This window comes from Ailuropoda melanoleuca, chromosome 15 (genome assembly GCF_002007445.2).
Source record: "Ailuropoda melanoleuca isolate Jingjing chromosome 15, ASM200744v2, whole genome shotgun sequence".
Lineage (NCBI taxonomy): Eukaryota > Metazoa > Chordata > Mammalia > Carnivora > Ursidae > Ailuropoda > Ailuropoda melanoleuca.
This window is the reverse complement of record NC_048232.1, coordinates 47,698,522-47,710,928: the sequence shown is the minus strand read 5'-3', so window position 1 is coordinate 47,710,928 and position 12,407 is coordinate 47,698,522.

The window sequence follows — 12,407 nt, the reverse complement described above, 5'->3', positions numbered from 1 at the left end:
TGGGAATTGGAATCTCTTAGCTCATCTTTTTTTTTTTTTTGGGGGGGGTGGGTCCAGTGACATTAGGAGCAACCAGACAATATTGTTACATTCTTTGGTTTGACAAAAATAGTTGAAAGTATTATGTTTATGGTCACCCAGATCCCTGCTTCTTGTAAGTGTTTGATTAGGAGTATCCAATGGCAGTATCCTGCACATCTCTATTGCCAGATCATGTCATGGACTATCAGTGTTCTCTTTACTGCAAATAGAGTCATTAGTGTCTTTAAATTTAATGAGAATAGAGGGTCGATTCCAGGAACACTAGAACCAATTCAAAGATTCATCAGTAAGATTCTATGCCTATAAAGCCACTCTTGATACCAAAATCTGTGTTGTTCAGGGTTCTCCAGAGAAACAATACCACTTATATATATGGAGAAAGAGAGATATTAATTATAAGGAATTGGCTCACATGATTATGAAAGCTGGTGAGTGCAAAATTAGCAGTGTGCGTGGTGGCCAGGGTGGAGAATCAGGACAGTTGATGGTACAGTTGAAGTCTGAGGATGACTAGGCAGAGAACCAGGAAAGCCAATAACACAGCTCTAGTCCAAATGCTGTCTGCTAAAGAATTTCCTTAATTCGATTCAAGCCTTCACCTAAGTGGATGACGCCCACCTTATTGAGAGAAATGCAATTACTTAAAGTTCACTGATTTAAATGTTGATCTCATCCAAACCATCCTCCAAGTTGACATGAAAAATCAACCATCGTAGATGTAATAGCTGCTTTTATATATCTCACACTACCCACCCCCTCGGTTTATTCTCTGTATTTGTTGCCTTAAGTATGCAGTAACTTTGGAACCAATATTTTGTGGCAGTCTTGGTCCAAATGTGTTTTTATTGGGATTTCTTCCTATGGTCTAATTCTATATTCAGTCTTTAAGGAATTTTTTTTAAAGATTTTATTTATTTATTCAACAGAGATAGAGACAGCCAGCGAGAGAGGGAACACAAGCAGGGGGAGTGGGAGAGGAAGAAGCAGGCTCATAGGGGAGGAGCCTGATGTGGGGCTCGATCCCATAATGCCGGGATCACGCCCTGAGCCGAAGGCAGACGCTTAACCGCTGTGCCACCCAGGCGCCCCAGTCTTTAAGGAATTTCTTAATGCTGCTGATCATTTGTAGATTTTTTAAAAATTTCCTAGTAATGCTATGAATATATTTTTTTAATCTGTTCTGATACTTCAAGAGGAAAAATGTATGTAACCTCAATCATTACCTTGATCCACTCTCATTTATTTCTTGAAACTCTCTGTCCTCTTAGAATTTCATGATGGTTTACTCTACAGTTTTTCCTTCTATACCTTTGACATACTCTTCTCTGACTCTTCTCTTCAGAGTTCTATACTTGACCCTTCACTCTTTTTATTTAACCACTTTTCTTAAGTGGGGTTGAGGTGAAGTATTACTGTCTAAATAACTAACCAAGAGGCTATCTAGAAGCTGCTTGTCATCTGCTTTAGATAGGCTATTTTTCTAGATTCCCCCCCTTTTTATGAAAGAAGAAAGAAAGAAAAAGAAAGAAAGAAAGAAANTACTTTTCTTAAGTAGGGTTGAGGTGAAGTATTACTGTCTAAATAACTAACCAAGAGGCTATCTAGAAGCTGCTTGTCATCTGCTTTAGATAGGCTATTTTTCTAGATTCCCCCCCTTTTTATGAAAGAAGAAAGAAAGAAAAAGAAAGAAAGAAAGAAAGAAAGAAAGAAAGAAGAGAAAGGAAAGGAAGAAAGAAAGAAAGAAAGAAAGAAAGAAAGAAAGAAAGAAAGAAAGAAAAGAAAGAAAGAAAGAAAAGAAAGAAAGAAAGAAAGAAGAAAAAAGAAAGGTAGGCAAGACTCAATAATTAGAATATCAGCTGCCTCCAAACCTGGAAATCTAGCTTAACCTAAGAACTCATATTATCAATAGTATCCACTACTTTTTTCTGGCTATTACAAATGGGGCTTTGTCTCGGACATAATATTGGGGAAGGGAAATGTATTCACAGCTTAGGTTATCTGCAGGTGTAGATACAGTAAAGCAGAATTGTGTGCCTGCATGTGTGTGCCTGTGTGTGTGTGCCTGTGTGTGTGTTGCTAAATATAGTGCAAATGTTACAACTGCTCTCAGTGGGAAGGCAGCAAGTGTGTTTTGCTCAAATGAGGCCATAACTAATCTCCTCCCTCAGAGGAATGTCTCTGCTCACTAGTGGCAAGCTCATTGCCAAATATCCTTAGGATTTACAGTGAGAAAGCTCACGTGGAAGTTGCATCATTGCAAAATTAGGCTTCGTAAGACCTCTGGTCCTTCACTTGAATATTGAATTTTCACTTGACCATTTGTACTTCCTTGGCAACAGGCTTAACATGGCAGATGGTTTTCCTATTGAATGTCATTTCTCATTGTTTCACAGTAATTGACTAAAGTGCTACATTGAAAAGGATTCTAAGGTCAAATATACACTCTTTGGGAAAGAAGTTATAATCAATTAACAGTATCAATCATGGGTAACAGGAGGAACAAATGGAGAATTGATTGCTACATCCAATACAAAGTTTCACCAGACAAATTCCCTGAAACCTAGAAATATATTGTCATACGTTTATCAAGCACCATTTCTCTGGATTTTTTTCCATTGCAAATTGTAAATCTAAGTCCATGTAAAAATACTTACTGAATAGTCTCTTAATGTTTGATTTATTTCATTTCCTAAGATTTGTAATAGCAAAATGTGTTTTCTAGAACAAAAAACTGATAGGGTTTCTCTCTTTTTACATAGTACATTTGAGGTTTTTAGACAGTGGTTAAGATTTATTCCCTGTCATTTAGAATGATTATTTTACTCCAATGACTCAAAGTTTCATAGAGTTTTCCATTCACACACTTAAGTAATTTACTTAAATTTATACTAGATAAATTAGATTAAAACACTGCTATTAGAATATTAAAATAGAAGTCTGAGATAGGGATGTGTCACACATAGTGCTATATCTGAGTCTGAAAGTGACTGACAGAGATTGCTTTTTATGAAAATTGATAAGACATGTTTAACTTGAATTATATGTGCATTCCAACACAGCATTAAAGATACAGGATTTGCTTATGAACCATTGCAGATTCACAAGTATATTAGAAAACTCATATTGGTACCATTTCCAGTAAAACTGGCTGCTAAAAACCATAATTTTTTTTCAACATTAGAGCAAAAAGGCAGTTGTGTGACATTTTCCATCAAATTTTATAGGTGATTTATTCAATTCAATTTGGTTGAAGGGCTCCTAATAGAGGGTTGATAGATTTCTTGAAAAGAATATTGCATAGAGAGAAAAAAATAGACAATGATAAATGAAGACATGCTTCTATCTTGCAATAACCTATACTAACTCTCAATTATATTCCGATGGAGGGCACAAATAGTATGGATAATACAAGCCTGATCATCCTAAGCATGTTTTATTTGGTTTTCAAATATAATCAGAATGATAGTATACACTCTGACACATCCATCCTGACTTTCACCTTGACCTTATCAATATGCACTATATTAATCAAATGAAAAGAAAGGTCTGGAGTTATCATAAATCATTATTTTCATATAATATATAAATGTATAATAATACATGTTATAGTTTGTATATATAATTATATACTATCCTAAAAAAGAGAACTTCCCGCATCAGAGTGAGTTGACAAAAGGCACAAATACACTTGGACCTCATGTGCCAATACACAAAGAATAATGATATTCCCTTTACTTAGTCATTATACTTACCAGATTCCAGAAATGTTAGATAAATGACTATAATTTTACTGGGCTTCCCTAGTTTTTTTTCTTTCCCCTACAACTCTCTACTCCAGACATTTTTCATTAGAACATCTACTACATTTATAATGTGTGTCAGTCTAAGAATTATTTGTGGCTTTGCTGCCTCAATATTGTTTAGTCATGTAATTTAGTCTAGTTTCCTGGTCAGATTCATAGTTTCGCAGGAATCTTTTAACTAGCAAAGTTGAAATGGCTATCTATTTTTACCTGGACATTACAGATGAAATTGGCCACCATTAGTACTGGTTCAAATTTATTTGTTTCTCTGTTCACTGCTATTAACCAAAGTAGAATAGTATGTCAGAAATCTAGTAGAAAATGTGCCTATTATTCAGACTAAAATGCATATTTATATTAGCCAAGCCCCTCCTTTTTTTAATTAATGTACTAGAGAAATAAAATAAAGGGCTGTTTGACATACATGGATTCCACAGGAAATGTTATATTCAGTTTCCTGTGGAGTCACTGTTTATTGGTAAGGATAAACCAGATATACAGACTATGATATTTATTTATTAAGAATATCATTTATACTCTGTCACTTTCTTAACAAATGACGGCATCAATACATACAGTTCAAGTCCTCCAACATTGTTGGTACCATTTCAGTATCTCTTTTGTTCATTTTTCCATGTTTTTTAAAGACATTACAATTCTCAATTTTCAGATTATTTTTATCGAGGTAACAAGGTCAACAAGCTGTACCTAAATTCTCTCATTTGCTTCTGCTCCACATTCACATATTTCTAGAAATATGTTATTATGGTCTATTATTTTCTACTGACAATTTAGTTTGCATCAGCAAAATTTATTTTTTAATTTTTAAAAAATGTATCTGTAGCATATTATTCTTTTTGTTTGTTTTTTTCAAGTTTTTATTTTAAGCATCAGCAAAATCTAGATTGAGCATAAAGAAAGTTTCAAAAGTTATGAGAAAGAAACATATTACAAAGAAATTCTTTATATAGTTTTTGATATTACATGGAAATTGATATAAAGTAAATTTTATTTGATAGTTGCAAATATACAAATGATTCCTTTTATTTTTTTAAATTTTTAAAAGATTTTATTTATTTATTTGACAGAGAGACACAGCCAGCGAGAGAGGGAACACAAGCAGGGAGAGGAAGAAGCAGGCTCCCAGCAGAACAGGGAGCCCAATGCGGGGCTTGATCCCAGGACCCTGGGATCATGCCCTGGGCCAAAGCCAGACGTTTAATGACTCAGTCACCCAGGCACCCCCCAAATGATTCCTTTTAAAGATTTTAATAGTGATGTCCTAAAATTGAGTAGTTGGAGAGATTGATACTTAAAAAGAATTATTTAGCCAGATCAGTTTGTATAGCAGAAAGTAATATCCTTCCCCCCCCCGATTTTGAAGAGGAAAGATCAATATTTATGCTTTAAGATTATAAAAAACATTAAATCTTCAAAAATCAAATCTGACAGAGTGCCTCGGTAGCTCAGTTGGTTAAGTCTCCAACTCTTGGTTTAGGCTCAGTGTCATGATCTCAGGGTTCTGAGATTAAGCTCTGCATCAGGCTTCTTGCTGAGTCCTGAATCTCTCTCACTCTCTCCCTCTGTCCCTCCCCCCCATGCTCTTTCTCTCTTTCTCTCAAATAAATAAATAAATCTTTCAAAAAATCAAATCTGACAATTTTTTTGCGTGATTTTAATATAATGTGTCACATTTTTTTACATTTAGAAAAGATAGAACTATTAATAAAATGTAAAAAAATTTCTGTTTTAGGATTTTGGCATAGAGAGATCATTGTTTTCTCAGCTATAGCCTGATTACTAGACCTGTCTTTCTTTTTTTTTTTTTGTTTAATTTTGACAAATAATTTAATCACTTGCTGCCGTGTGTAACTAATCTACTTTGATATTTCTGTTTTTATAAGTGATATTTTACAGGCTTACTCCATCACATTGTGAAATTAAGTATTCAGAATAAATATTTATAGTTATCTCAAATCATCTTCATTTTTTCTTTTTCAAAATATGCCACAATAACTTACAGATATTTTATGGGCCTTTTAGCCCATGATATAATATTCTGGAGATAACAAAAAGTCAAATAGCAAATTTGGAGCTGGCATATAAAAATAAATTATTTAAATTCTTATAGCACTCATATCAAAAACAAATCTTAGTAATGCCCAAGGATCATTGTCAAATTAGCTGAGGTGATTTTTTATAATATCCATATATGTATGAATGTATGCATGTATCCATTTCCCTCTCTCTCTGTTTCTTTCTCTTTCCCATCTATCTTCTGCCACACTTTTTCTCACTGCCATTTTTTTTTCTATTTTGGTGAACCTAATAGTTCATATTAACACCAAATATACCCAGGAAAAAACTATCACCCATTAGTAGAATAATGACATAATTCAATTTTAGAACAAAAAAAATTTTTAATTTTCTCTTTGTGAAAATATGGTAAAGGTGAAATGAGTCAAAATGGATTTAAATCCAGTTTAATGTTGTCTAGCAAATCACTCAGTGATGGAAATGACCTTGCCAAAGTGCATGAGATAACTTAGAAAGTGTAATTTGACAATAAAGAAAACTATGACAATGCTTTCATTTTTCCTGTATAGTGTATCAAGAATTAATGGCGTTTTGTTTATTCTTTAGAAGCATAGTGTAAAAGCATACACATTAATTAAAGCAGAAAATATTTAATTTTACCATAATAGTCACCTAAAGTATGAGAGGCAAAGACATTACAGTATATTATGGAAAAAAAATTGCAGTATTTTATACAGTCTAGTATATTGTATGATAATGTAATTGTAAACTCTTTTACATTTAAAAGCTTTTTCAGTTATAATACCCATCTTACTTGAGCCCATCAATAATTTTTAAAAATTCTTATAGAATTTTTGAAATACACACAAAAGTAAGAAGTGTGTTTTAATGAAATTTCAAATGACTGAATTCTATATGCTAGAATTATTGGTATTTTGTACTCTTGTACCTTAGTCTTTCATATCCTTCTTTTACTTCCCTTTTTAAGCAAATATACAACTTTATGCATAAAAGTTAATTTATATTGTAGCTGTGTGAAAAGCTAACTTACATGTAGCTCATTAGAGGAGGACCTTTCTGGTTTTTCATCATTGTTCTCCATATGCTGAGATATATTCTGAATATATAATCTGTGGTCAAATAAAACAAACTTACAATTCTTCAGTAGCTCAAATCTATATTTAATTCGCACAAGTATTCGCCCAAATGCAACAAGGCATTTGGTTAAATGCCTAAGCTGTGATGATTCAACAATGGTGGCCAGTATCCTTAAGTTAATTCAATTTAAAGACAGTATAGCTGTCACTATATTGCAGCTAAATTTGTTTAAAAAATTAAATTGGAATAAGTGGATTTTTTTCTACAAAGGATATGATTGATCAATTGATTTAATTATTTTGGCTGATAAGCTTTGTGTTCTCGTGGAAATAAACTGAATGAAGGGAAAAAATCTTCAATTAATGCATTTTGCCCTATTAGAAATGAAAAATTCAAAGTAAAGAATGCTTATTTTCCATGCCCTTTCTTGCATCATACAGATGAGTCTCTTTTACCCTAGAGTTAGAAGTCTCTTCTTTGAAGTATTTCTGCATTCTGCCAAGCTTTTCGCTCTATTTTCAAAGTACACACAATTCTTTATTCTGTAGTGTCCTTTAGCCATTTTGAAATAAACATAACTTGAATTCATATAGTGCCTACCAGGCACAAACCCCATGGCATGCCATAGATATTAATTAATAGAATTGCATGAACCATATGGTGATATGCACTAATTCAACAACACAATTATTATCTTTAAACACTAAAAACTCCTAGAAAATCAAGGCCCTTAGGTGTATTATTTAGATTTTTACTGGGTTTCAACTGGCAGACAAACTAACCTAACAACATAGAACAAAACAGACTTGTGGTTTTGCCTTCTAAGTGTGTATTAATGCTTTCAAGGGCTCAAACTTCCACAAAGGTGCTCTTTGTCTTATGGATTATTTCTTTTTCAATACTATCACTAGATTTCAATCATTTGCCTTATGTTTCATATAGCTTTCTCGATATAAAGAAACATCATCTCAAAGTTAACAAAAATCTTTCTCATTATTTTATACCATAAAAATTAATATAAAATATATTTTGCCAAATATGTTATCTAATTTGATAATTTTATAATGTTGCAGATAAATGGTAACTCCCTCGTGCCCTAATCATTAATCTATATGTCAGCATAGGATATTTAGCAAACCATTTTTCTCCATGTTCTAATAGATTTGAGTAAGAGGTTTTTTTTTAAGTTTTTATTTAAATTCCAGTTATTTAGGGGCTCCTGGGTGGCTCAGTTGTTATGCATCTGCCTTCGGCTTGGGTCATGATCCCAGGGTCCTAGGGTTGAGCCCAGCATTGGGCTCCCTGCTCAGCGGGAAGCCTGCTTCTCCCTCTCCCACTCCCCCCTGCTGGCATTCCCTTTCTCACTGTATCTCTCTCTGTCCATTAAATAAATAAATTTAAAAAAAGGAAAATAAATAAATAAATACATGAATAAATAAAGTCCAGTTATTTAGCATACAGTGTAATATTAGTTTCAGGTGTACAATATAGTGATTCAACACTTCCTTACATCACCATGGGACAGAGGGATTCACTTTCTCCAACACAAAACCAGATGAGGTAATACCTATGGCTCCCATCACAAGAAAGTCTTGAATGGAGAAAAGACTCTTCTGGAATTATTAAGGAATAATATCTGAGGAAAGAAGTAAAAATATTTAATAAAAATCAGGTGCTACTTTGTGGATTGAATCATGTGAGCAGACCCTATTATGGCTTGAATCGTGATCTCCAAAAGCTAGGATGTTTTAAGCCCTAAAACCTCAGAGTGTGACCTTATTTGGAAATAAGGACATAGCAGATGTTATTAGTTCAGATGAGGTCATACTGGAGTATGACATTAACCCAATGTGACTGATATATTAAGAGGGAAGATGACAGACATACTGGGAAAATGCTATGGAAATATGGAGGCAGAAATTGGAGTAATGCATCTATAAGCCAAAGAACACCTGGGGCAACCAGAAGCTGGAGGAAGCAAGGGAGAAGCATTCTTTATTGGCTTTGGAGGGAGTGTAGCCCTGGCAACACATTGGTATTGAACTTCTGGCCTCTAGAGCTGTGAGATAATAAATTCCTGTTGTTTTCAATCACACAATTATTTCTACTTTGTTACAACAGCCATAGGAAATTAATAAAGCCTTGTGCAGATTCTACTTCAGAGAGACTCCCTTGCCCCAATATGGTATTGGAGTAATTAGTACCTTTAATTTTTATCCATGAAATGATTTGTCTTAGGCTTCTATCTACTTCTCCAGAAAAAGACTTCCTTTAATGAGTCAACAAGTGTAACATATGACTTCTAAATGTCCAGCTATTAATATCCCTGTGTACTTGAATGTTTTCACTATCAGCCTTACCATATCCCAATTTGTATTTCCTTTTTACCTTCTATTGCAATGGATATTGCACTTATACGACCTCATCCCATTAACCTTAGCTATAGACTCCAAAGTTTCCTAGTCCTCCCTCAATAGAGCAAGGTGCTCTTTTTCAAGGCTTAAAAAAATGGGTTCTTATGCACAACTTGCCAGAAAATAAAGTCAATCAAAATTGATAATTAGTAGACTGTTTACCCATCCCTGACATGCCAAGTTGTACATGGCCTTAGTATGTAAGAAACTCAACTTAGTTCAAAATGAGCATTTATTAGTTCTTCTGCAGTCACCTGGAAAATAGGATGAAACCGTTCAGGCTTTGGCAAAGCCCACTTCAAGATCTCATATATAACCTCTTCAGGATCCTGTTAGATTAACAGCCTCATGATGTAGTCGAATGGCATTCTAATCTCTCACATGACCTTTAAAATTGACTGACTACATTTGTGACCTACAACATGCTACCTTTCATTATAAGCAAAACATGACTTCATCTTTCAAGAAAACAGGCAAATGGATGAGGGCAAATAAAAACATAATTAAATACAAAGCAGAATGTAATGAGAAATTCAGGAACAAGTATAACACTAAGCAACAGGCTCATTGGGAATTTAGGGAGAAGGTACAGCTAAGGCTTGATCCTGCTCTTGAAGGAAAGATCAAATTTTGACAGGTAGAGATGAGTAAATAGAATTTTACATATAAACAGAGCATGAGAAAAGTTATGGACATATGGAATAGGAATAATAATATAAAGTACTAAATTTATTTAATCCTCTCTCAAACAGAATTGTTATCTAATATTCATAACAATTGTATAGGTAGATCTGTTATTTTCTCTATAAATATGAGGCACATGAAGCCAATAATTTGCTGAAGTTTATGTGAACACAAGTGTAAGGTACAGAAAGAGGACTGGTTTAACCAGACTTCTGATTGCAGAATAAAGAAACAAAAAATCAAAAATAAAATAAAAGGTAGGATTTAAATCTTGTATGAAGGCATGGAAAAGAATAATCTAGTATCTAGTTTGACTTTAAAACAGTAAAAATTTAAGATTAGAAGACTAGTTGGGGCACTGGATATCTCTTTTTCTTTTTCCACTGTCACTGCCTTATGACTTAAACACGGTCTTTATCAACATGGGCTGCAAAAATAGATTCAGAACTGATCTCTTTAACTGCAGCTTCTTCTTTCTTCAGTGTATACTCCCCTTTGTCACCAGAGTGACCTTTGTCAAACACACATACCTTTATTCAACTCCTCTGCTTTAATATTTTCAATGGCTTGTCATCATATTCAGGAAAAAAAAGAAAAAAGAAAAGATAATCCTTACTATGGATTTCAGGCTCTTTATGACTTAAATACCTCCCAGCCCCTTTCTTCACTTCTTTCCAATCTCCAGCCCTCACACCATCTCTATTTTAAACACACCAAATACCTGTTTCCAAATTTAGACCCTTCTGATTCACAAAACTTTACATGTTACACAAGCCTAGAATGTTCCTTTCCAAATTCTTTATCTGATTAAAGTTATCCATCTCTAAAGACCACTCCAGTTTCACTGCAGCCCCAGTTCAGGGAGACATTGTTGTCTAAGCTTTCACTTAGCAGGTCTACTGTTAATTATTATGAAACTTATCACATTTGATTTGAATTATTTGTTTTATGTCTGTCTTCTGCATTTGATAAGTACCTAGAAACAAGGCACAAAAATCTGTGCTGAAAATTAAATTTTGGAAAATTTTCCCCATCAATAAAAATGCTCTGCTCAGCTTATATTATATGTTAGCTAGGAACAAAGGAAGCAAACCCTCCTTTCCTCTATACGTTTCCAAAAGAGGATGGCACTTCAGGTCACATGTACCGATCAGCCAGACAGTTGTTGATAGTCCACTTAGGCAAAGTCTACACAACAGCAAAGTAATTAGTCACAATTTAAAGAAAATAATCAAGAATACATGATATTTTCATTACAGAATTTAGTTATAATGTCTCTCATAATGCAAAATCATTCCAATTTCTTTAACATTAGGACAGAGTCTACAGGAACTCTGGATAAGTGGTCCATTTGGAGTAAGTTCCCATGGAATTGAGTTTACCAGGTCAGGGCCAAGTTGGGCTGATTTTCACAATTTGAGAGAACACTTACTTAGAGGATCAATGAAAACAACAGTTGAGAAGAAGAGTGAAGGTTGCTACTAGTTTGAGCTATATCAGATGTTGAGTCTGAGAGAAGTATCCCGAACAAGGTAGGTATCCACAGTCAAGAAAGGATGAAGGAAAAAAAAATAGAAAAGACAGGATGAAGCAAAACAGCAAAAGTAACTTGCCAAGAAGAAAGCAAAAGTAACAGTAGGTTGTACTTGCAGAGCGTTCTTGTACATGAGGGAGCATGTCAGTTATATTATACAGAACACCCCTTTGAAGCTGGCGACTTGAGGTGACACACTGAAGTGCTTCCGTATTTTTTAAACAGAGAAATCACACACACACACACACACACACACACACACACACTGAAAATTATATAAACTCTAGTGAAATTTAAAAATTCATGACACTACCAAATGATAATAAAACCCAGGATTTATTTATTAAATAATAGATTTGATAGTTGATAATAGTTTATTACCTTATATATACTCAAAATCATCTAAGACATTTATTCTAAGCTTATTTGTTAGAAATGTACTTGTATATCTACTTAATTACAGACTTTTTTTTTAATTTATTTTTTTTTATTTTTTTTATTATATTATGTTAATCACCATACAGTACATCCCCGGATGCCGATGTAAAGTTTGATGCTTCATTAGTTGCGTATAATACCCAGTGCACCATGCAATACATGCCCTCCTTACTACCCATCACCAGTCTATCCCATTCCCCCACCNCCAAATGATAATAAAACCCAGGATTTATTTATTAAATAATAGATTTGATAGTTGATAATAGTTTATTACCTTATATATACTCAAAATCATCTAAGACATTTATTCTAAGCTTATTTGTTAGAAATGCACTTGTATATCTACTTAATTACAGA